At 35.9% G+C, this 25,334-nt stretch overlaps 1 protein-coding gene across 1 annotated transcript in view; it reads right to left on the reverse strand.

The window, feature by feature from the left end:
* The window catches only part of THSD7A (thrombospondin type 1 domain containing 7A), a 596,458-nt gene that overhangs the window by 169,309 nt on the left and 401,815 nt on the right, over positions 1 to 25,334 (reverse strand). The gene's annotated exons all lie outside the window — the stretch shown is intronic.

Here is a 25,334-nt window from a genome sequence, read left to right on the forward strand (position 1 = left end):
CTGCTCCTCATCCCCTTCACCAATAATTTACCTCAAGACAAACTGAGAGCAGCATTCCAATCCATCCCAAAATACTGTAAAAGCAGATTTCCACATGATGTATTTATTTTAACATTCTCAACCTCTCAGAAGCACTATAAATGTTAATTATACATGATAGTTTCATAGCTTTAATAACAATATAAATAATAATAATAATAATAATAATAATAAATAGACAGACAGATAGTTCATGACATAATGACAGGCACTAGACTGCACATTTTAATAAAGGGCGAGATTACATGTGGTGTGCAATTGTTAGCGCGTCCGACATCCCTGTAGAGCAGTGTTTCTAAACCACAGTCCTCAAGAACCCCCAACTGGCCAGATTTTCAGTATAGCTGAACTAGAGCACAGGTGAAATAATCAGCTGATGGGTGAGAGCAGGTTAGTAGCCATGGTTACCGATCAGCTGATTATTTCACCTGTGCTTTAGTTCAGCTATAATGAAAACATGGCCTGTTATGGGTACTTGAGGACCGCAGTTGAAAAACATTGCTCTAGAGCAGGGGTCAGCAACCTTGGGCCCCCAGATGTTTTTGAACTACATTTTCCATGATGCTCAGAAAGCCTAAAGAGTGCCTCAGCATCATGGGAAATGTAGTCCTAAAACATCTGGGGGCCCAAGGTTGCTGACCCCTGCTCTAGAGCAACCTATACTTTCAAAGGGTATTGTGACCAGACTAAATAGCGCTCGTATTCGAACTCTATAGGTTGTGCTCAAGTGAAAGCTGAAACTGTGCTAGAATATTTAGTACAACTTGAGACCTGAAGTAAAGTGTGAGGGTTAAAAAACTAATTTCAGAAAACACTTACAAAACATATTAAAATAAACCATTACACTCATACTTACACTTTTTAACATGTTTTAGTGTTTTTTTTTATATAAATACTTTACATTCCTATGTTCTTCACTTAGAAGAAAATGTTCTTTTGGTTTTGAAATAGATATACATATCTGTATATACTCTCTCTCTCTCTCTCTCTCTCTCTCTCTCTCTCTCTCTCTCTCTCTTCCAAGAAGTAAATGAAGCACTCTCTGGTCTTCAGTCAACAGTCAAGACCACTGTATATTTATATATATATATATATAACAAAAAATATACACATATATAAATATAGAAACATATATTTCATAATAAAAAGAACATTTTTGTCGATGGGAAGAACAAAGGATTGTAAAGTATTCCTACCTTCTGCTTTAGCGCAGTTGATAATTATCGCTCGAGCGATAGCTAATAATGCTCATTAAAAGTTTATGGGGCACGTTACACCACTTGTAATCTGGTCAAAAGTGTTTAAAAAGTGTAAATGGTACAATTATACAAGATGATATAAAGTTGTTAATTGCGCACTTAAACAACTGATACTAATAGTGAAGTGAAAAAACAAAGTTCAGACACATTAGATAGCAATCATCAATGCCATTAACTTTATCTTTCACATTGTTCACATTTATTTTTCTTCAGTAAAAGTCTCTGAAGCATCCTGCAACAAAAACAGTGAAACTCAAGCTTCTAATCATTTTTCATGTGTTTACTCGAGTTTCCAGTTTATACCAAAAAAAAAAAGAAACATTGCATACAAGGCTACACAAATGTTTTAGAACAACTCTTCTGATGCTTTGAAATCGATTCAATGTTTAATTTAGAAATATTTGTTTAGAAAAAAAGCATTTCTTATTGTTTATCATTGTCAAACTACATTGACCTAGCATGACATAGTTATACAGGCACAGTAAACGGTTTGACATTGTAATATAAAATACTTGTGTATAGTAAAGCAATTACGCAATTTACTTTCATTATCTGTTTTGTCCCTTTTTCCTGTCATGTAAGTTTGAAAATTGTCGATTTCCCAGTCCTGAAAACTGTAAGAGCATTTGACAGGCTCCACAAGCCTAACATTGCCACCTATCTGTTCCTAATATACAAAACACTAGAATGGTCCACAGCACTGTTAGAAAATTTCCTTTATTGGCACAAAAATACAACGAACCAGTGACGTTTCAGGGTATCCCCCTTAATCATACATCAATTATGTATTATCCTGTATATAACTGTTTCTAATATACAGTGTGTAATGTGATGAATTCTGCTGAAGCCAAACAATACAAGTGACAAACCCAATTGTCTCTAGACTCAAGTCTGGAGTGGCTCCTCCAAACAAGATGCCAGTTTATTGTCCCTTTAAAAGGATATGAAACCCCCAAAAAAATATTTTGTGATTCAGACAGAGCATACAATTTTTTAAAAAAGTTTTCAAATTAATTCTATTATCAAATTTGCTTTGTTCTCATGATATTCTGGGTTGAAGAGATACCTAGGTAGGCATCTGGAGCACTACATGTCAGGAAATAGTGCTGCCATCTAGTGCTCTTTCAAATGGAGAGAATTCTTGCAAAACTGCTGCCATATAATGCTTCAGAAATGGTCTTGCTCCTAAGCATAGCTCCCTGGTTTTTCAATAAAAGATACTAAAAGAATGGAGAAAAAATTATAATAGAAGTAAATAAGAAAGTTGTTTAAAATTGCATACTCTGTCTGAATCACAAAATATTTTTGGGGGGCTTTATATCCCTTTAATGCCTGATTAATTTATGCAATAATGATACGTTAAATACATACATTGTCTTAAGACATCACATTACTTCATGTGTGATATAGAGGCAATTTTTATATACAAATGTAGCTTTGGAGCTCTTTCTGCTGCAGGCTTGCTCATGACTGCTGCTTCTTAACCTATACACCAACTATTTGTTATTTCAATACCCCCGGACCTCTCCAACCAGGGAGATTGACAGCACACAAGGTGAAGTATGCAAAGATAAATGCAGCAAGCAAATTGCTAGGCGCTATGCCAGGTGGACAGGTATATATGGTCTGGGGAGGAGGAGTATTTTCTCCCTGAAACATCATGATAAATTCACAATAATTAAGAGGAGAGTGCTGAGTTACTATGTTTCTTCTACAATTGTCCAGTATTGTATGTATGTTTAATTAATTGTATTGGTACAAATCTGCTCTCCAGCCCTCCAAGTAAAATCAAATGCAGTTTCTTATGTGGAAAGGTTGAACACCCCTAACCTAAACGGTCTAACATTAGCTGGGTCGGGTCGACTGGCACAGACTCACAGACCTTTTACAGCTCTGCACACTAAATTAAATTATGAAAAAATAATTCAAAAGTCCCAGTGAGCTGCTTCTCATAAAAAGTAATGAGGGGTAGCGAAGTTGAACACAGCAGAACCAGCAGTGATATAAACTCTCTTTGGAAAGAATAAAAATGATAAAGCAGAACTGCTGGTGCACATTAACATATATACACTTTAGTTTTGCATACATCTTTCATTTTTTATCAAATTAGCCTTTCATTTTCAGAAAACAACTTATAAGATACATCAGAAAGTCTGCAATATATTCCTATATACATAAATATATAAATCTAAAATTAAAAAAAGAAAAAGAAAACAACCTATAAGGTGAAAAATATATGTAGTGCATGATTTAAAAAATGTAACATATTTTTTCATTACATTTTGTATTTTACTGCATGTACATGATACTCAGTGTAATTCTGTCAAATATTGCAGTTACAGCTTGCAGTCTCTGCACAGTTTAGTCTATGTCATTTGTTTATGCAAGGATATGTGTAAACTATAGGGACTGGAAAAATGTAAGTGTAACAATATATAATTACATACATAAACAAACAAAGGATAGCATAAATGTAGCTACAATATACTTACACATCATATTGAGGGTATCAATAGAAAAATAGACTATTGCACTGTAGAATATTTATCAATCATCTTGTAAATTTAAAATAATATTTGTCATTTAGTAACAGAGCTTACCAGAATCAAAATGAAGTCATTTAAGTCATTGTTTTAATGTAGGAAAAATGCTCACCAACTTTTTTTCTGAAACAATCTACAGTAGATTATTTAAAGGGGACACTGAACCCAAATCTTTTCTTTTTGTGATTCAGATAGAGCATGCAATTTTAAGCAATGTTCTAATTTACTCCTATTATCACATTTTCTTTATTCTCTTGGTATATTTATTTGAAAAGCAAGAATGTAAGTTTAGATGCCGGCACATTTTTGGTGAATAACCTGGGTTGTTCTTGCTGATTGTTGGAAAAATTCACCCACCAATAAACCAGTGCTATCCAGGGTGCTGAGCCAAAAATTGGTTGGCTCCTTAGCTTTTTAAAATAAAGATAGCAAGAGAACGAAGAAAAATTGATAATAGGAGTAAATTAGAAAATTGCTTAAACTTGCATGCTCTATCTGAATCATGAAAGAAAAAATTTGGGTTCAGTGTCCCTTTAACATGACACATATTTATCAGAATATATTCCTAGTCAATTGTATGTTCATAACAAATCTGATCAATAATACCATTTTCAAGATATTAATGGTTTGTTATTTTAAAGTGTTTTTGAGATATTATGGGAGTTGTATCAATGAATAGTATTGTATAAATAGTTTTTTCAGTGAATTACAATTTAGTATTGTGCTTGTGTAAGCTATTGTAATTTTGCCACCCGTAAACCACCATCATGTGATATTGTCATACCTCATTATGCATCTGAAAGAAAGTTGTCTGTCTACATACAGTTGCTTCAAGGACATTTTGGTTGTTTTAAGGGAATTCGCTATAAAATATTCAATTAAGTGCATTAAATGAAACTTTGCAATGTGATTTCATGTTTCACATTTGTTTATTTAATTCTGAAAATACTCCCAGCTAAGAACCATGGAAAACAATATAACATGGGAGAGATTTACTGGAGCATGCACAGATTGGTTAATGGGGCACTAAACAAGCGAGGAATAATTACCATGGACAGTTTTGATGACGCAAGTAATTCATAGTATAAGGGTGTGGAGCTTTCACATTGATATTGAATAGTTGCTGCAGGACTTATACTGTGATGATAAAACAAATGCAATGTACAAGACACACTTTAAAGCTTCACTCCTGGCATTACCTTTACATATGTACTTCAAATGTGAGTGGCTTAAAGGGATACTAAACCCATTTTTTTTCATTATTCAGATAGAGCAGGCAATTTTAAGCAACTTTCTAATTTACTCCTATTATGAATTTTATTACAAGACCAGAGACTCCTATTTTATGCATTACTCTTTCTTTACTACTCAATGCAGCCTTTTTAAAGAACAAACATATATAAGATAAATAACATACACATAATAAGAAGTTAACATAAGCTTATTATAGTGAGAAAAAACAGCCAATCAGCACAGAGAATAGCCTATAAACAGAGCATCCAGTTAACATTCTTCCTCTTTCTTTTTGCTGCTCACACTCAGATAAGTAGTGCAGTCTTAAAATAAAAAACGTTTTATTGTTATTGTATTTACTTATATATTTTGTTCTTATTTTAGCTTTGTTTTTCAGTTAATATATAGCTTTCCTAGTTGTTATTTTCAACCTTTTGTCTCTAACCCCCTTTTTTCTAATTCCGTTTTTTCTGCTTTTATTGTTTTCAACATTTCGTTTCTAACTTATGTGATTTTAATTTTCTATTTTATTACCTTCCCCTATTGTCACTGTTTTTTCGTTTTGTCTTATTTTTCTCTCCGTTTGTCTGTTCTTTCATTATCTTTTGGATTTTTTCCCCCTCCTGCTTGGTTTGTTCTCAGCCGGGCGGCCTCCATTTTGTGGGCCGTCCCCTTACCGCCCATTACCGCTGACGCGTTAGTTCTTCCCTCAGTCAGCTGTAGCTTGCTTACTAACCGGGTGGTAACTTTGTTTCTGTTACACTCAGTTCTCACATTTCAATACAAAAGTTTTCTACAGCTAAGGTTGCCATCTTCTGGTATATAGTTATACATTACATTATAATTGCTTCACAAAACCTTGTTAACAAACGTTACAACTTATTCTAGTGAGACTCAAAAAATTTTACCTCAAAATTTTTTTTACCTCAACTGTATATTTTCAAGACATTGTTCAGAAAAATTATTTTATTATTTAAAAAATATATATTAAGATAGTTTATAGTTTTCCTTAGGGAGATATTTATTTATTGAAATATTTTAATATTTAATTTTTTCCTTACATTGCTATCTGTTAAAACATTATAAGCAATGTCTGATACTCAAACAAAATCACCTCCCTTAACTTTACATACAGTACAATCTATGATAGATTCCTCTATGGATAATTTATTTAACAAAATGACCTCTTTGATGGGAGAGAAACAAAGAAAAATATCTTTAAAAAGAAAGAACCCATCTATTGCCTATAAAGCTGAGCCTAATATTCTGAGCCTAATATTCATCACAGCAAAGGAAGAAAAACCGCTGTCAGTAGAACCCTGCACCCTGAGGGTAACCAAACAGGGGATACATATGTATGCAAAAAATTAAAATTTAAGACAAAAATATTACTGATAATCCATCTTCAGAATCTGAGGATTCAGATGGTGATGAATATACTGATATTAACTCAGACAATTTCAATGAATCAGATAATTCTGATGGCTCCCCTGCAGCCAAAAAACTTAAAAAGAAAGCCAAAAAATCTTATGATTACAGCGAGGACGAAGAGGACTTTATAGATTGTTTGGGTAACCCTAGGTTTAAACCAGACGAGTTACACCATCCCCGGTCCGCCGAGTGGTGTCCCTCCATTGATTTAGCCAAATTCATTGACCATCAATTACGTAAACCCCTGAAAAAGCAAACCCGTAATAAAATGAAAGCTGAGTGTCCTCGTCCCCTGTTACCAAAGAATGCTTCCATCACACCTGAGGTTGACCCCAAAATTTTAAAATTTATTGGCTCCCCAGCTTATAAATTGAAAAAAGGAGTGGATAGATCCTGGAAAATTTGCCAGGATAAACTTTTAGATTCGGTTGGTCCCCTCACTAAATTATTCGAATTATCTGAACAAGGTGTAGCCGAAAATTGCCCTTTGGACCCCTATGTGGTCAGGAAATGGGTCCAAAGACTTCTTTGTTTTATTGGAAATACTAATTGTGCAATATCTGGAGAAAGAAGACGCAACATCTTGAGGAAAATAGATCCAAAAATTTCCCTATTTTTCCTCAAGCAATACCGCTTCAGATAACAAGGGTCTTTTGTTTGGAGACTCATACTTAAAAGACCTAAGCCAATATGTCAATACTTTCACTAATCTAAATAAAGTAAAGACATCCGTAAAGAAAATTTTCTACCCTAACCAGGGTTTTTCTGACAGGGCCGGGAGAGGCAGAGGCCGCTTTCCCGGCCGCCAATCCTTCCTATCCAGGTCTCACTACTATCCCCAACAAACATAATACCAACATCAGTTTCAGACACAATTTCAAAGAGGTTATTCAGAACCATCTACCTCCTCCTTCTTCCCGACAAGAGGTGGGCCCTGGACTCAGAGAGGCTTTAGGACCAGAGCCAGAGCTAGACAAGCTCCAGTTAAGTTCATTACTTCCTCCCCTTGTCCCTTCTTTCCCAGAAAAAATTGGGGGCAGACTCACCCTGTTTACTCAAAATTGGGCCTCAATTACTTCAGATCCCTGGGTCTTACAAGCTGTGTCAGGTATTCTCATAGAATTCATATCTCCCCCAATTCAAATCTGTCTTCCCCATCCCATTCATTTCTCTCAAGAGGATTCTCTTTTGGTCAGGAGAGAAATTTCTTCTCTCTTTTCCAAAAAAGCAATTCTTCAAGTTTTTCAACCACAAGATTACTACCTAAGCAACCTATTTTTAGTAAAAAAGAAAAACAAACAGTACAGGCCAGTCATAAATCTAAAGACGTTAAATACCTTTGTTGTGTACCATCATTTCAAAATGGAGGGAATTAATTTACTAAGAGAATGCTTAAGAGAAAACGACTGGTTGGTTCGGCTAGATCTCACAGACGCCTATCTAACCGTCCCAATCGCTCAAGAACATTGGAAATTCTTGACTTTCCGTTGGGAAGACCAGTTTTGGAATTTCACTTGTCTTCCCTTTGGCCTGTCCTCTGCCCCTTGGATTTTCACCAAGTTACTGAACCCAGTAGTGGCCTGGTTGAGACTCCGAGGGATTCGTCTGATAATTTATTTAGACAATATTTTGATCATGGACCAAGATTTTTATTCCCTTCAGAATCATCTAACTACCACAATTTCCTTACTAGAATCCTTAGGTTTTATTGTGAACAAACAGAAGTCAGTTCTTTTCCCTACAAAGTCTTTGATTTTCTTAGGTTTCAAAATCAATTCGATACTCTCTACTCTGAGTCTTCCTTCAGACAAAGTAAAGAATATCAAGAAGGAAATTACCAAAACTTTATCCAAAGATTCAGTCCCTATCAGAACTATAGCCAGAATAGTAGGGTTACTATCATCCTCTATTCAGGCTATCTTTCCTGCCCCATTACACTACCGAGAACTTCAGAGATTAAAGATTCTTCATTTGAGGAAAGGTTTTTCCTATTCTCATTTGATTCATTTGTCTCTAGAAGCCAAAGAAGAACTATCTTGGTGGCTTTCTCATCTAGAAGCCTGAAATGGGAGAGCCATTTTCGGCAGAACTCCAGATTTCGTTATAGAATCGGACGCCAGTCTTTCAGGCTGGGGTGCACGCTGAGGTCCTTCCATTACTGGTGGCAAATGGACATTGGAGGAGAAACATTTCCATATCAATTGTTTGGAATTATTGGCTGTCTCGTTTGCAGTCAAAAGTTTTGCCAAATTTTCTTCTCCAGTTTCTATTCTCCTTCGTATGGACAATATTTCAGCAGTACGATATCTCAATCGTTTGGGAGGCACCAAATCAAGGAATTTGTCCAACATAACCAAGGAATTTATTCACCTTTGTTTAGACAGGAATATTTCTATCAAAGCGGAATATATTCAAGGACAATCGAACGCAGCTGCAGATTGGGGATCTCGTCATCTGACAGATTCCAGCGATTGGAGACTAGACAGGAAAATGTTTTTATTCCTTCAATCTCTCAGATGTCCCTTTTGTTTGGACCTTTTTGCGTCCAGGACCAATTTTCAAATTTGCCCATACTTCAGTTGGCGTCCAGATCCGGAAGCTGCGGCCATAGATGCTTTTCGTCAACCATGGCCTTCCAGGAAAGCTTATGCTTTCCCTCCATTCTCAATGATCCCGAGGACAATTTCAACAGTCCGCAGGGATCTCCTTTGCCTAACCATAGTGACTCCCCTTTGGCCAACCCAATCTTGGTACCCCTCCCTCCTGGAGATGTCCATCAATCTTCCAATTCTTTTTCCTCCGCTTCCTCGCCTATTAGCCAACCCGGAGGGCAAATATCACAGTTTAATTCTCCAAGGCTCTCTTCTTTTGATAGCTTGGACAATATTAGGGGACCCTGGTCTCTCTGAGGCCTTTCGGAGGGAGCTAGATCCCTCATTCAAGATTCTTGAGCTCCAGGTACCCGCAGATGTTATTTTGCCGCATGGTCAAAATGGTCTAGCTGGTGCTTGCGAAGGGATTTGGATCCCGTTTCTTCGGATTTAACCGAGATCATTATTTATCTGTCTCACCTTTTTGACTCAGGCCTAGCTTACAGAACAATTAATGTCCATAGATCAGCTATTTCAGCCAGACATAATTTAATCAATAACTCGCCTGTTGGTAAACATCCTTTAGTATGTAGAGTCCTAAAAGCCATTAGATTAAAGCGTCCTCCTGTTCCCAAACATGAATTCTTCTGGGATGTAGATTTAATTTTCTCTCTTTTTAAATCTTGGCCAGATAATAACTTGTTGTCTTTAAAACAACTTTCCGCTAAACTTGCTACCCTTCTCTGCCTTATTTCTTTCAGAAGAGTATCTGATGTAAAAGCCTTGGATTGGAATTCTAAATGTTTCTCCCCTGAAGGAGTCACCTTTTTTCTTTCTCGCAGAACAAAAACTTTATCTACTTCCATCTTCTACCCTTATCTTCCTTCCGAACCTTCTTTGTGTGTAGTCGAATGCTTAAAGTCATATGAATCTAGAACCTTAATTTTTAGGAAAATTAACCATAATCAACTGCTTATTTCTTTTGTCCCTCCCCATGCTCCTATCACTTCTACCTCTATCGCTAGGTGGGTTAAATGGGTCATGAAAGAGGCTGGTATCAACATTTCTTTCACAGCTCATTCCGTCAGAGGTTCTGCGGCTTCAAAAGCCTTTTTAAAAGCAGCTCCTCTCCAACAAATTTTAAATGCTGCAGATTGGTCTTCTGATTCCATTTTTAAACAATTTTATTTCAGACCCATTCAACATGTCTCGCTTAATTTATTCTCCTAATTACTTTAAACTTGCATAAAATAGGAGTCTCTGGTCTTGTAATACAATTCCGATTATCCTAGTATTTGAAGGTATAATCTAGATTTTATTAAAGACACAGAGACAAGTATTTTCCCTCCTCACATAGATAATTGTGTTTCTTCCCACCCTGATATTTATTATTATATGTTACTAACATTTTTGTTTTTTAACAGTATCCATGTGATTCCAATCCTTTTTCATCTTCTGGATTCTTCCCTTCAATCCAGAAGTCTCATCTTTCATCCACTGATCCCTGGACATCTACTGTGTCTTCTATCAAATTCAGCATTCCATGGAGTTCCATCCATCAGTTCTACAGGAAGTTGGCGTTTACCACCCTTTGTTGTTTCAGACTTTTTGGACTTTTCATGATGTTCAATATTTTATTCCTTTTGAGCATCAATTAGAAAGAGGAAGAATGTTAACTGGGTGCTCTGTTTATAGGCTATTCTCTGTGCTGATTGGCTGTTTTTTCTCACTATAATAAGCTTATGTTAACTTCTTATTATGTGTATGTTATTTATCTTATATATGTTTGTTCTTTAAAAAGGCTGCATTGAGTAGTAAAGAAAGAGTAATGCATAAAATACTCGTCTCTGTGTCTTTAATAAAATCTAGATTATACCTTTCAAATACTAGGATAATCGGAATTTTTCTTCGTTCTCTTGCTATCTTAATTTAAAAAGCAGGAATGTCAAGTTTAGAAGCCAGTCCATTATAGGTTCAGCACCCTGAATAGTGCTTACATATTGGTCGCTACATTTAACAAATCAATAGGCAAGCATAACCCAGGTACTGAACCAAAAATGGGCCGGGTCCTAAGCTATACATTCCTGCTTTTTAAATAAAGATAGCAAGAAAACGAAGAAAAAATGATAATAGGAGTGAATTAGAAAGTTGCTTACAATTGCATGCTCTATCTGAATCATTAAAGGAAAAAAAATCGGTTTAGTATCCTTTTAACTAAAAACTTAATTGTTTTGTATAATCAGTTGAGTCCACTATGTTGAACTCTATTGTTCATCAGTTTTTCATGACTTGCCTTTGGAAGTTGATAATTACAATAGCTTTTTCAATCAGTTTATGATTTGTGTTTTATGCCCTACTTTATTGACTTCCCAATGAGTAAGGAACTTTGTTTGCTATTAGGGAGTAAGTGTCTTGTATTTAACAGTAAAGTGTGTGTAGATTTAAATATATGGGAAATAAATGTGTGTTTGTGTATGATTATGCAAATATATGTTTGGGTGTATAACTAAGGGCTCAGTTTATCAAGCTGTAAAGGCAGCTTTTGATCCAGTGCAGTGCAGGCTTTTCATGCACCACAGCACACACAAGAAGCAGATGATAAAAGTAAATTGTAAAGTTGTTTAAAATGAAATGCCCTATCTGAATTATGACTTTACTGACAAATTGAAATCATCCCACACTGACTTAATTGGTATGATTGATAGGGTCTGCTCTCACGCAATTGGTTATGTAAGAGATCAGGGAGAGGGACGGAACAAGTAAACACTTGTGCAAAGATAAATGTGGGTAGAGGACACCACCTCACTGGCCCTGTATGCAGGTGGCCAGGTAACTGGCTGGAAAGCTTTTCTACTTGCGATTAAGAAACAAGTTTAAGGATGAAAACGAGTAATTGCCTGTGTATGGGGATAATCCTATTTAACTGCAAGGGTGTGTATGGTATGATTCTCCAGGTAAATTTACAATTTTGTGTGATTATATTTGTCACCATAATTTTGTAAGCAAAGTAGCTACAATAGTTCAATGAAATTACATTAAAAAAACAGATACACACTCAAAATCAGTACAACTTTGTCTACTGAACAGATTGACAGCAAAATACAACAGTTACATTTTTTATTTTAAATATCTTTCTTATTCATCAATATACATATCTTACAATAACAAAAAAAGAAGGGGGAAAAGGATATAGTATTAGGTCAGTGGTGCAAAAAACAGAAAACAGAGACCCAGTGAAAAAAATGCAAAACAGTTCACAATTACATCCATTGTAAACTTTCCAAGCAAGGGGTCAACTAACTTTCACATGATATCCCCTTATGATACCTATCTATACTTCTAAAAGTTATAATCTCATTGTTAATAATTACCCAAATGCTATATCTATATTCATATATTGGCTTTTTCAGATTATATTAAACTGAGCGCACCGCTCAAACAAAAGAAAAAAAAAACAGAGGGGAGAAAAGAGAATAAAAAAAAAAAAAGAATTAGAATTGAGTCCTCTCGCTCCATCCCCAGTCTCTGCCCAGTAAACAGGGAGAAAACACTTTGAATTGCTAATTGGAAAGATTCAGCCTTTTCGTAATGGATGTATAATTTGTTTTTGTGTCGAAAGGGCTAATATCAGAATTACTTGTAGCCATTTCTTAAAATAGGTATTGAATTGTGTGGGATTCGCAACACCAACCTCGAATAGGTTGTACGTACTTTCTGAACAAATCATTCTAAGCTAGGGAACTTTTGCGACTTCCAGGGCTGCAATATTAAATACCTTGCTATCAGTATAACAGTATAAATAAGTTGGTGCTGTTCTAGAATACTCTGATTTGTGGGAAGAAGGAGAAAAAAAATAGTTTGAGGAAGGAAATTTAAGTTTTGAGGTATAAATTTGTTAAGCCAATAGTTGACTTTGTTCCAAAATTGACAAATCTTAGGGCATGCCCACAAACAATGTAGTAGATCTGCTCTGATAGCACGACAATGGAAACATGAACCCTCATCTTTCTTCCATTTAGGTAATCGATACCCTATGTCCCACCCTCAAGATGCTGCTTTTTATTTCCTGTATTTCCAGGTCTGCAAAAAAAACTCTGCCATTTAACCGTAATTTCTTCTAAATATGTAACGCCTTGCTTTCTTATGAGCAAATTATACCAGCTAGAGATAGAGTGGCATCCTGCATCATATGTATGAATATTTTTTTCAAATGGACCCAAATGGCAAAAAAAATTGTCTCAGCTGTAAAAATCCATAAAAATGTTGTTTAGGAATATCATAATCACTTTGAATTTGGTCAACAGATCTATTTAACTGAGATCTTAACTCTGCCAGATGAAATAAAAACTCAAATCCCTTCATCCTCCAGATCTGAAAAATCCTTGAGTCAAGCCCTGGCAGAAATTCAGGGTTACCAACAATGGGAAGATATCGGGATAATCTAAAATGTATTTTTAATTCACCACAAAATTTCTGCCAAGCGATGACTACATTTCTGATGACACTTAATTCATAAATGGCTGAGGGTATTTTACCTCTAAAAAGATGAAGCAATGCTTTCAAGGAATAAGATGTAATTAACATTTCTTATAAGCCCACAAAAGAGTAGTAATTTTTCTCTGTAAGCCAATCTGCTGTGATTTTAACCATAGTGACCCAGTTATAAAACTTAATATTTGGAAGACCAAATCCTTCAAATTCCTTTTTGAGAGACATAGTTCGTAGAGAGAGGCATGGCTTCCCCCCTCCCCAGGCATAATTTATTAAATTGTCTAATGTAAAAATTCTTAAGGGGTAATAGTACATTTTGCATTACATACAAACTTTTTAGAAACAAGAAAGATTTTAATAAAGTAATTTTAGCAGAGAGGGAAATGGGAAGTACTGACCACTGGCTTACTAGTGGCTTGCTTTCCTGAAAGAATTTTACATAATTAGCCTTATATCACAAATTAGGGTTGTTGCCGATCAGAAGCCCTAAGTATTTAATTTGATCAACGACTTGAAACGGATGGTCTAAACAACTATTTTTAGTAAAGTTAATCCACAACAATTTCGACTTCTTTTGATTAATTTTATAGCCTGAAAATTGAGTAAATTCACTAATAATGTCTAAAAGGAGCGGAATACTAGAATTTGTTTTAGAGAAGAGAAGTTAAAAATCTTCCGTCAACACCAGAATATTTGTTGTTTAAAAAGATAGTTAATCCCTTTATTACCCATTCCCTAGTTTTGCATAACTAACACAGTTATAATAATACACTTTTACCTCTGTAATTACCATGTATCTATGCCTCTGCATACCTGCTCAATTATTTCAGTTATTTTGACAGACTTGCATTTTAGCCAATCAGTGCTGACTCCTAGGTAACTTCAAGTGGGTGAGCTCAATGTTATCTGTATGACACACATGAACTAACACCCTCTAGTGGTCAAAATGCATTCAGATTAGAGGCAACCTTCAAGGTCTAAGACATTAGCATATGAGCCTACCTAGGTTTAACTTTCAACTAAGAATACCAAGAGAACAAAGCAAAATTTGTGATAATATTAAATTGGAAAGTTGTTTAAAATTACATGACCTATCTGAATCATAAAAGCTAATTTTGGACTTGACTGTCCCTTTAAAAGAGATTAAAGTACTTGAGATAAATGTCAGATCGTTAGAGTAAAGTGAAACAGAGAAGCTGACAGACTTAATTAACGAAGAATGAAAATGTGTCAATGCTTTGATTAGTATGGCTGACTGTACACTTTGCCTAACCAAGGATAATTAGCTGCTTACAATACAATACAACGTCAATGAAAACCAAAGCGAGTAGTATGGTATTGTTGTCAAAGAGGATTCTGTTTTGTGAATTATAGAAGAAATAGCTTAAAAATTTTCACTTTTCACAAAGAACTAAATCCAATTGTTTTTCACCTTTTAAATTATTTAACTTAATTTAAATCAATTTTACCAATTTTAAAGAAGTATACACAATGGATCTTTAAGGAAAGAAAAGTTTGATGAAACTGCATTTTGGCATTAGGTAATAATAGAATTAGTTAAATTCTAGAAGAAAGATATCCCCACTACAGACACCTAAAAAAAAAAATTCCGATGGAAAATATTTAAGATAATGTTTTAAAATATTTTATGTTGTTGATTACTTACTGCACAATATGAAACCAGTTTTAGAACATTTCCTATTAGATAAAAAAAACTACTTTAAATTCAGCCATGCATTGAATTTATATTTTCCCTAAACGAAAACATTGGTAGTCAAAATATGTGAAAAGTAGGGGTAGGTTTACCGTAGTAAATACCACAAAGAGAAGACAAACGTACTATATAGTGCATAGAATAGCCATACAAATGTGCATCCTGAAATGTTTAACTATTGAAAAGGGCACAGTAAGACTATACAAAAAAACAATATAAGTCAGCATTATAGGCTAATATATCATTAGAGGTAATGGGTATAAATGTAACTAGTGGTACTGCCTTCTTGCTGAGAAATGTATCCATGAAGAAAAAGAAAAACATGCAGGTTTTAATTGTGCTTAAATATTACTTTTATTATTACTTTTATTTTGTTCTGGTATTTTTCAACTTGAAAATTAAGTTAAACAAGTGTACTATTTCAAATCCCAAAACTGAGAAAGTATACAATAAAAAAGTTTCTACATAATATTATATCAATAATTACTACTAAATAAAATAATCTATTAAAGCCCAACCATAAACGTTTGCTATGACAAATAGATGCTATGTTTTTAAACCAATATATCTGGGCTAAAAGCAATTTAATCATTAGGACTATTTGAATGGGTACTTTGCACATAATTGTGGGGCTTGAAGAAGGCCCATATAAATGCTTAAATGCTTCACCCATTTGTAATGTTATTTTTCTGCTTTTTATCATTAAAAGATCTCACCACCTTATGCCGAGGTATCCAGTTGATAGCCAAGAAACTGGGGACACCTACACTTTAGGCATTTTTCAGCAAAATATTTGTGTGTGGTTTAACTAGATTATTCTATTTAGTAGCAATTAATGATATACTATTAATTATGAATTTATTTTTAATGCATATTACAGTTATGGGATTTAAATAGGAGAATTGGTTACCTTATTTTTTAGATGTATTTAGCAAAACATAATACAAGTTATATTTAAGTTTATGTGCATCATGAAAATCTCAGTTTCTTTCTTTTTGGTTAAATTATACAGTAATATTTTGCCAAGCTAAACTGTGACAGCAAAATGAATGTTGTGCTGCTGTGGGGAACTGGGGAAGTAAAAGTGTTCAGTTGCAATTCTCATTGAGAACAGCATCAAGGAGTTTTCATGAAGAAAAAACAGCCTATGGCTCTACAAGGAAATACAGAGATGCTGTGATATAGCAGCACCATTGCATATGATACAGAGGTAAACCAAGGCCGAAAGACAAAATGCTTAAACAGATGATAGTTTATGATTTCCAAACTATCTTTCTTTTGAAATATATTTTCTTATGAAATGTATTTTCCATTCCTAGGCATTTCAATTTGATTAAAATGATAACAAATTAATGTATCATCTCTAAAGAGAAACTGGATAGTATAGGAACTATCCAAAAAAAAGTATTTATAGTGCATTTTTGCAAATTTTCAGCTCACAATTTTGAGTAATAAGTTGATAGTTTAAGTTTCAAATACCTTTGTTTTCAAGAGAATATGAAAATGATGAGAGTATTATTGTGGAACAGATATGATAGGGACTAAAACACTAAAAATCTCCCTGTATGTGGAGACATAGAAATAACATTCAGCATCAGCAAATGCACTTGCTCATACTAAACTAAATATATCAAAAAATATTTCAGTGGAACTTGATGTCCACACATCATGCAGAGTTACAGTTTTCATGAACATAGCACAATTGTCCTGTTTTTTGCCGTTTATACACAGTTTACAATAAGGCATGGTCTATACTAGGTGTGCCAGCTGTCCTCCATAAAAATACTGGACAACCTGTAGGTGATTGTACAAACTGTGGGTACATTTAATACCCATAGACTTTAAAAAACTGTACAATTGTGCAGATTTTAATGGACATTCTAAAACTCTAAAATACTACACTGTCGGGTTGAATAGTGGAAACCTGGCAACCGTACCCAGAGACCTTGTTAGATATTACCAGAAATATTATTTGTACAAAAAAAACAACATATGCTTACATGCAATATTCAAGTATAAACCCATTGAAAGCTCACTGCAACCAAATAGAAAGACATGTCCTCCTGGTAATCAGCTAGGTTAGAAAATATCTAAAAACATATTATAAAGAGCATATAAAAAAGAAAGAAAAATACAGCAAACAAGAAGCATAGATCTGTCTCATGCACGTGTTAAGAAGGATGTACGACACGGTCACTCCTGTCTGTAATGAAAATAACATTGTAGTGTTTACTACAAGCTTCCTTCTTATCAGTTTTAGTGCAGAAATTTGTTCTCATACTTGCTAGGACAGCAAGTATAAGGATAAGGATAATTAATATATGTATATGTAGCCTTTGATCACAATATCCCTTCCTTAAAAATGATCAGATAAAGTTAAGTTGTATATTACATTACAAACAAGTAATGCGCGTGCAATTTCAGTCCGAGGACTGGATTCTGATTTGCTTATCAGTTTAAGAAGAAGGCAGCTACGTAATAGTGGGGGGAGTTCGGCATCCATATTGACCGGGTATTAGAGTAGTTAGCGCCGCTGATTAGGACAGAAGCAAGGCGGCAAGGGAGGAGGGGTATAGTGTAGGCGGACCTCCGTTTCTTAATTTACAATATTAACACCTGTTACACTAAGTGTTGAATGTCCCTTTAAACACTGAAAACAAAACCATTGAAACAATCATTATATGCCCTGGAAAAAATAAATTTAAAAAATTATTTTTTTTCAAGAGGTCAAGGATGTTAAAGTATAAAACTTCAAAATTCCCGCAAACCTGCTCAAATGGTCTTTCCTGATGGATATTGCTATGGAATTATACCAAATTAAAGTATTAAATGATAGTTAGGGACTGTTTTAAATTGAGTTACTTGAGAAACACTAACAATTTTAAAGTGTTCAAAGGGACATGAAACCTAAAAATGTTTTTTCATGATTCAGAAATAGTTTGCAATTTACTTCTATTATTAAATTTGCTTAATTCTTTTGGTATCCTTTAAAGAGGGAGCAGCAATGCACTACTGGGGCACATCACCTGAGCCAATGAGAAAAGCATGTATGTAAAACCACCAATCAGCAGAAGGATAAAAAAAGGATAGCAAAAGAACAAAGTAAAATCAATAACAGAAGTGAATTGGAAAGTTGTTTAAAATGGTATGCTCTGTCTAAATCATAAAAATAAAAATATTGGGTTTTATGTACCTTTAAAGGATCTAAAACCCAATATTTTTATTTTTATGATTTAAACAGAGCATACTATTTTAAACAACTTTCCAATTTAATTCTGTAATCGATTTTACTCCGTTCTCGATTCCTTTTTTTAATTGGTTCATGAAAGGATGGAATATCTTCAAATCTGTAATCTTTGTAAGAATCCTAGTGAAATTATTTGAATGGTTCCCCATGTGGACAAGAATATACAACAAAAAGTTTACATTTCAAATCAGTTTTTCAAGTAAAGTAAACATTAAAAACATGATCAATTTCAGGCATATAATATTTATTCACATTTTAAAATAACTTACTTAATACTTTTTGATAATATATACAGATTAGTTTATGCCTACCCTGGGATTACAAAGATCGTAAAATAAATAAATTAAACATTTTGCTTATAACACACTTAATTTCATACTATTCCCCCTATTTCCTGCAAGATAAAAAGAAAGAACACATTACATATTCTCTGAAAACAAATGTGATTTACTAACATTGCCAGCGGCTTTTCAGACACTTAGAAGAAAAAACAAAATAGGTCAGTGTACCATAATGATTTTACCGTTATTACCTATTTAAACATGACATAGAATATGCATTTTACAATATAATGGCTGAGTGATAGTTTTGAAGTTAGCTTACATTATAAAGAGTATTGCACTAAATTAAAAATATTGACTTATTCCCTATTGTACAAATATCTTTACAGAAAAATACATATCTGTTGGAAAATCACTATTTTGAGCAGTTAAGGAGATATTTCTACATTTAGACAGTATGAGTAATTTTTCCTTAGATTTTTGGTGTAAGGTTTCTAGAAATGTTACAATTAGCAGATTTAAATAAGAAAGTTTAAAGGGACTTTATATTTCTGGTTTAATGGTACACTGTAGTCAGAAAACAAAGTACAGGTATACCTCACTTTACAGCGCTTCACTTTACAGCGCTTTGCTAATACAATGCTTTGTGGAGCTGAAGTTCCACCTCCAAGGATTTTGAAACAGAGCTGTAATCTTCGTGAGATTGCAAGAAAAGTGACTGGCACCATTTTGTTATGCTTAGTTCACTCTGTTTACAGTATTATAGTGCAATCTGTGTCTCAGTACTATAGTCTGGCAAATTTTACTACAGTAATTGTCACTATTTTTTAGGTACAGTATTATTGAATACTAATTAAATACTGTGCTGTGCTAGTGTTAAACTAAATGTAGCACTATTGCACACCTAATATTTGTTAGTTCAATCATGTTTTCAAGTTTTTAAGCACACTGGAAAGTGAAAAGAAAGCTTAAACCATCTTGTTTCACTTTAAGGCAGTTTTCACTTTACAGCGGGGCTCCGGTCCCTAACCCGCTGTATGAGCGGGGTATACCTGTACAATGTCTGAAAGAAAAAAAGAAACAATAGCTGAAATAGTATTTTTGCAATAAATATGTATTACTTTTTTTGCAGCTAAAGTTGTTAAACTTGCCTGTGATGCAATTTCCTGTTACGAACTGTATGCTACTATAGTAGGTTTATGAATATGGCTATTGCCAAAACGCGTAAAAACCTCTCTCTATTTTGTGTTTAACAAAATTTTTAATTTGGATGAATAAAGCAGTTTTTTTTTACCTTTTTGATATCGGATTGAAGTTTACTTTTTTCATATTCTACAATAGTATTATTTCTTCTACACACAACTCACTATTTTTCTATGCTCACTAGCTAGCTTAGTGAACGTATAGAGCCATCTGCTCAGCTACCAGGAACCACTGGCTGTGACAGTACTAGCTGTGCACTGTATGTTGTTTTCACCATAGAAGGCAGCAGTTTTCTATCTTACTATATCAGAAATGAGGCAACTTGTAAGGGAAACATAGTTTAGGCAGCTAAGACAACTTGTAGGGAAAAGTGTAAGTAATATAAGTTTCAGCTGCCCTCACTACAGAGTGACTAGTTGGTTGCCAAGGTAACCCAGACTACACAGGAATTGTAATCAACTACAGAGCACATCTATCAGGGCAGGGAGGCAGCTTCTACTTTATTTTTTTGTGTTCTCTGCTAATGTAAACAGACAACTGTTTCATTCATTGCTATGTGCAGCATACTCTGGACAGCTAGTTCTATAACAGCCAGTAGTGCATGGTAGCTGACTAGGTGGCCCTATACATGTAATATAGATGGTTAGGGAGCATAGGAAAAAAGTGAGCTGTGTGAGGAAGGAATAAAATTATAGTATCACACAGTTCATTTCTGGAAATGACAACACAGGCAAGTTCACATTTAATTTTAACAACCTTAGCAGCAACATTTTTAATATAATTATTTAATTTAATAATTAAGAAATATTTTTTCAAATATTGTACTTTGTTTTCTGACTGCAGTTTCCCTTTAAATATTATTTTAGCAATATATACAGTATCTCACAAAAGTGAGTACACCTGTCACATTTTTGTAAATATTTTATTATATCTTTTCATGTGACAACACTGAAGAAATGACACTTTGCTACAATGTAAAGTAGTGAGTGTACAACCTGTATAACAGTGTAAATTTGCTGTCCCCTCAAAATAACTCAACACACAGCTATTAATGTCTAAACCGTTGGCAACAAAAGTGAGTACACCCCTAAGTGGAAATGTCCAAATTGGGCCCAAAGTGTCAATATTTTGTGTGGCCACCATTATTTTCCACCACTGCCTTAACCCTCTTGGGCATGGAGTTAACCAGAGCTTCACATGTTGCCACTGGAATCATCTTCCACTCCTCCATGATGACATCATGGAGCTGGTGGATGTTAGAGACCTTGCGCTCCCCCACCTTCCATTTGAGGATGCCCCACAGATGCTCAATAGGGTTTAGGTCTGGAGAAATGATTGGCCAGTCCATCACCTCAACCCTCAGCTTCTTTAGCAAGGCAGTGGTTATCTTGGAGGTGTGTTTGGGGTCTTATTATGTTGGAATACTGCCTTGCGGCCCAGTCTCCAAAGGGAGGGGATCATGCTCTGCTTCAGTATGTTACAGTAGATGTTGGCATTCATGGTTCCCTCAATGAACTGTAGCTCCCCAGTGCCAGCAGCACTCATGCAGGCCCAGACCATGACACTCCCACCACCTTGCTTGACTGTAGGCAAGACACACTTGTCTTTGTACTCTTTACCTGGTTGCCGCCACACATGCTTGACACCATCTGAACCAAAAAAAGTTTATCTTGGTCTCATCGGACCACAGAACATGGTTTCAGTAATCCATGTCCTTAGTCTGCTTGTCTTCAGCAAACTGTTTGCGGACTTTCTTGTGCATCATCTTTAGATGGGACGATGGCCATGCAGACCAATTTGATGCAGTTTGCGGCGTCTGGTCTGAGCACTGACAGGCTGACACCCCACCCCTTCAACCTCTGCAGCAATGCTGGCAGCACTCATACATATATTTCCCAAAGACAACCTCTGGATATGACACTGAGCATGTGCACTCAACTTCTTTGGTCGACCATGGCGAGGCCTGTTCTGAGTGGAACCTGTCCTGTGAAACCACTGTATGGTCTTGCCCACCGTGCTGCAGCTCAGTTTCAGGGTCTTGGCAATTTTCTTATAGTCTAGGCCATCTTTATGTAGAGCAACAATTCTTTTTTTCAGATCCTCAGAGAGTTCTTTGCCATGAGGTGCCATGTTCAACTTCCAGTGACCAGTATGAGAAAGTATGAGAGCGATAACACCAAATTTAACAGACCTGCTCCCCATTCACACCTGAGACCTTTTAACACTAACGAGTCACATGACATTGGGGAGGGAAAATTACTAATTGAGCCCAATTTGACATTTCCACTTAGGGGTGTACTCACTTTTGTTGCCAATGGTTTAGACATTAATGGCTGTGTGTTGCGTTATTTTGAGGGGACAGCAAATTTATACTGTTATACAGGCTGTACACTCACTACTTTACATTGTAGCAATGTGTCATTTTTTCAGTGTTGTCACATGAAAAGATATAATAAAATATTTACAAAAATGTGAGGGTGGTATTCACTTTTGTGGGCTACTGTATGTATTAAATCTTTTGCATCTAAACTTGTTAAAATTAAGTGTGAAGTTGTTTGCGTTGTCATTTCCCATTATAAACTTTATGTATGATACTATAGAATTGTTTCTTCTACACACAGCTCACTATTTTCCATATACTTTCTTGCCAGCTGTATTACATGTATAGAGCCTCCTGCTCAGCGACCAGGCACCACTGGCAGTGGCAGTACTAGCTGTGCACAGTATATTTTGTGCACCATAAAAGACAGCAGTTTTCTGTCTTACTTTAGCAGAAATAAGGCAATTTGTTAAGGAATGTTGGTTTAGGCAACTAAAACAACTCGTCAGGGAGTATTGCAAGAAACATATTTTTAAGTTACCCTTTCTCAGGGCTTGCTCAACCATGGGACTAAGTTGGTCCAACAGACTCAGGCAAGGGGCAGCACTTCAATGAATGAGTAAGTCACTGTCAAACCCAGGCCACTCCTGTCCTCTGTTTCCATGGGGGAAGTTGCATGCTCCAAGCAGCATAACGTCATCATGAACAAAAACACAGAACTGGTCAGGGGTGACATTCAAGGTGCATCTCTTCCTTAACTTCATTCCCACCTATTGCTCAATTGTGAATAATCATGGGTTGCATGCAGGTTTAGTAAGGTAAGTGGCCAGGCAAGTAGGCTATGCTAATCAGTAGTTACAACTGGTGGGGGGCCATCATTGCATTCTTGGACTCAGGCAGCACAATATCTTGAGCTGGCCCACACTGCAAAGACTTGTTTGTTGCCAAGGTAACCAAGGTTGTGCACAGGGTCGGAAATACCATTGATGCAGCAGGTGCAGTGGCAGTCAGTCTATGAATAGGTTTATGCAGAATTATTTAATATATCTATCTAGATTTAAAATCATTATAAATAGTTACATTTTGGGGGGCTCAAAAAATGTTTGCACCATGTTTGCGCTCTGTTCAGTAGGTCCCTACTGGTTGTGCAGGAATTGTAATCAACTACAGAGCACATCTATCAGGGTAGGGAGGCAGCATCTTCTTTTTTTGTGTCCCTACATTTTAGTTCTGCTATTGTAAACAGAAAACTGTTTCCTGCACAGCTAGTAATAGTTCAGCCTGGATGCTGTGTAGGTGGCTCTATACATGTAATATATCTGATCAGGGAGCATAGGAAAATAGTGAGCTGTATGGGGAATGTATGATACTCTAGTATCATACATCTCATAACAGGAAACCCAATTTTAACAACTTTAGTTGCAATATTTTTAAAACACATTCGGCGAGATTACGAGTTTTGCGGTAACAGGGGTGCGTTGCTAACGCTCCTTTTTTTCTTACCGCTCACTTAAGACAACGCTGGTATTACAGGTATTCTGCAAGCCGGCATTAGCCTCAGAAAAGTGAGCATTGAGCAAAATTTAGCTCCACATCTCACCTCAATACCAGCGTTGCTTACGGTTGCGGTAAGCTGGCAAAACGTGCTCGTGCACGATTTCCCCATAGAAAACAATGGGGCTGAGCTGGCTGAAAAAAAACTAACACCTGCAAAAAAGCAGCGTTCAGCTCCTAACGCAGCCCCATTGTTTCCTATGGGGAAATGAATTTTATGTCTTCACCTAACACCCTAACATGAACCCCGAGTCTAAACACCCCTAATCTTACACTTATTAACCCCTAATCTGACGCCCCCGCTATCGCTGACACCTACATTATATTAAACAAATAGACTGGCGAACCAGTCATGAGAGCGTGGTGTCTGTTATGAATTTAGCAAATAAGTATATTGCTAATGGTACTACCAATGCTGAACGAGTTCATAACCCACAAACGTTCATAGAAGCCATAGTGCAGGGGTCCGCGCTGCGTTTTAAACCCGTAGCCGGCAATATGTGAGTCTAGATGTTAAGTACTAGAACAGCAATACCTATGCGCTAAAGAGGTCAAAGCTTTAGGAGCTAGCGGTATGTTCACTCACCCACCAAATATAAAGATGTAAAGTCTCGAACTGTAGTAGAAGTAGTAAGCCGGTATCCTAAGATAGCATACTTGCACAGACGGTAAAAACCTTTCTTGCTGTGCTAGCTCTGTGTGGCGTACCACGTGCTCAGGAACTGGCCAATCCACAGCCCAAACTGCTCGTGCTCTTGGTGACGTCACCGTCAGCTGGGGGACTCAGTAACCAATCAGATGGTGCAGTCCCTCTATTGAAGATTCTTTGTATCGAGCAACTTGTGTCCAAATCCACAAGGTGATATCCTTGATGACGTCACCGTCAGCTGGGGGACTCTGTAACCAATCAGATGGTGCAGTCCCGCTTTTGAAAATTCTTCCTTGTAAACGATCCGTGCCCAAATCTCGAAGGTAATCTTTATGTAGTGGGGATTGATAACTCAATACCGCTGTTCACAGCTAGACCATAATTATAGCCCAAGTCCTGGAGGAGGTTATTTTTGGATATCCCACAGACTTGAAAAGTTCTTGTTCTAGGCAAAAAGAGTGGATTCCCCACAATCCACAGAAATATGTAAAAAGAAGTATATCCAGAACAAGTAATTGAAAATCAGTTGTAGCTTTATTCCTTAAAATTGTATGAAGACGGGGGCGGAGCCGGAAGCTGCCATGAGAGCAGCGTAAAACCGGAGCTCCGTGCATGATGCCCTGAAATATCAAGTTTATTCTAGGTGGATATTTGAAAAACTGCAAAAGAGGAGAAGTAGAGGCAATCTAAACACCTAGGCTTCAAGATGAGCCCCTTTGCAGAAAGATACGACATGCCGGTGGACATTTAGAAGAACTATCTTAGTACACTTCTAAAGT

This window comes from Bombina bombina, chromosome 5 (genome assembly GCF_027579735.1).
Source record: "Bombina bombina isolate aBomBom1 chromosome 5, aBomBom1.pri, whole genome shotgun sequence".
Taxonomy (NCBI): Eukaryota; Metazoa; Chordata; class Amphibia; order Anura; family Bombinatoridae; genus Bombina; species Bombina bombina.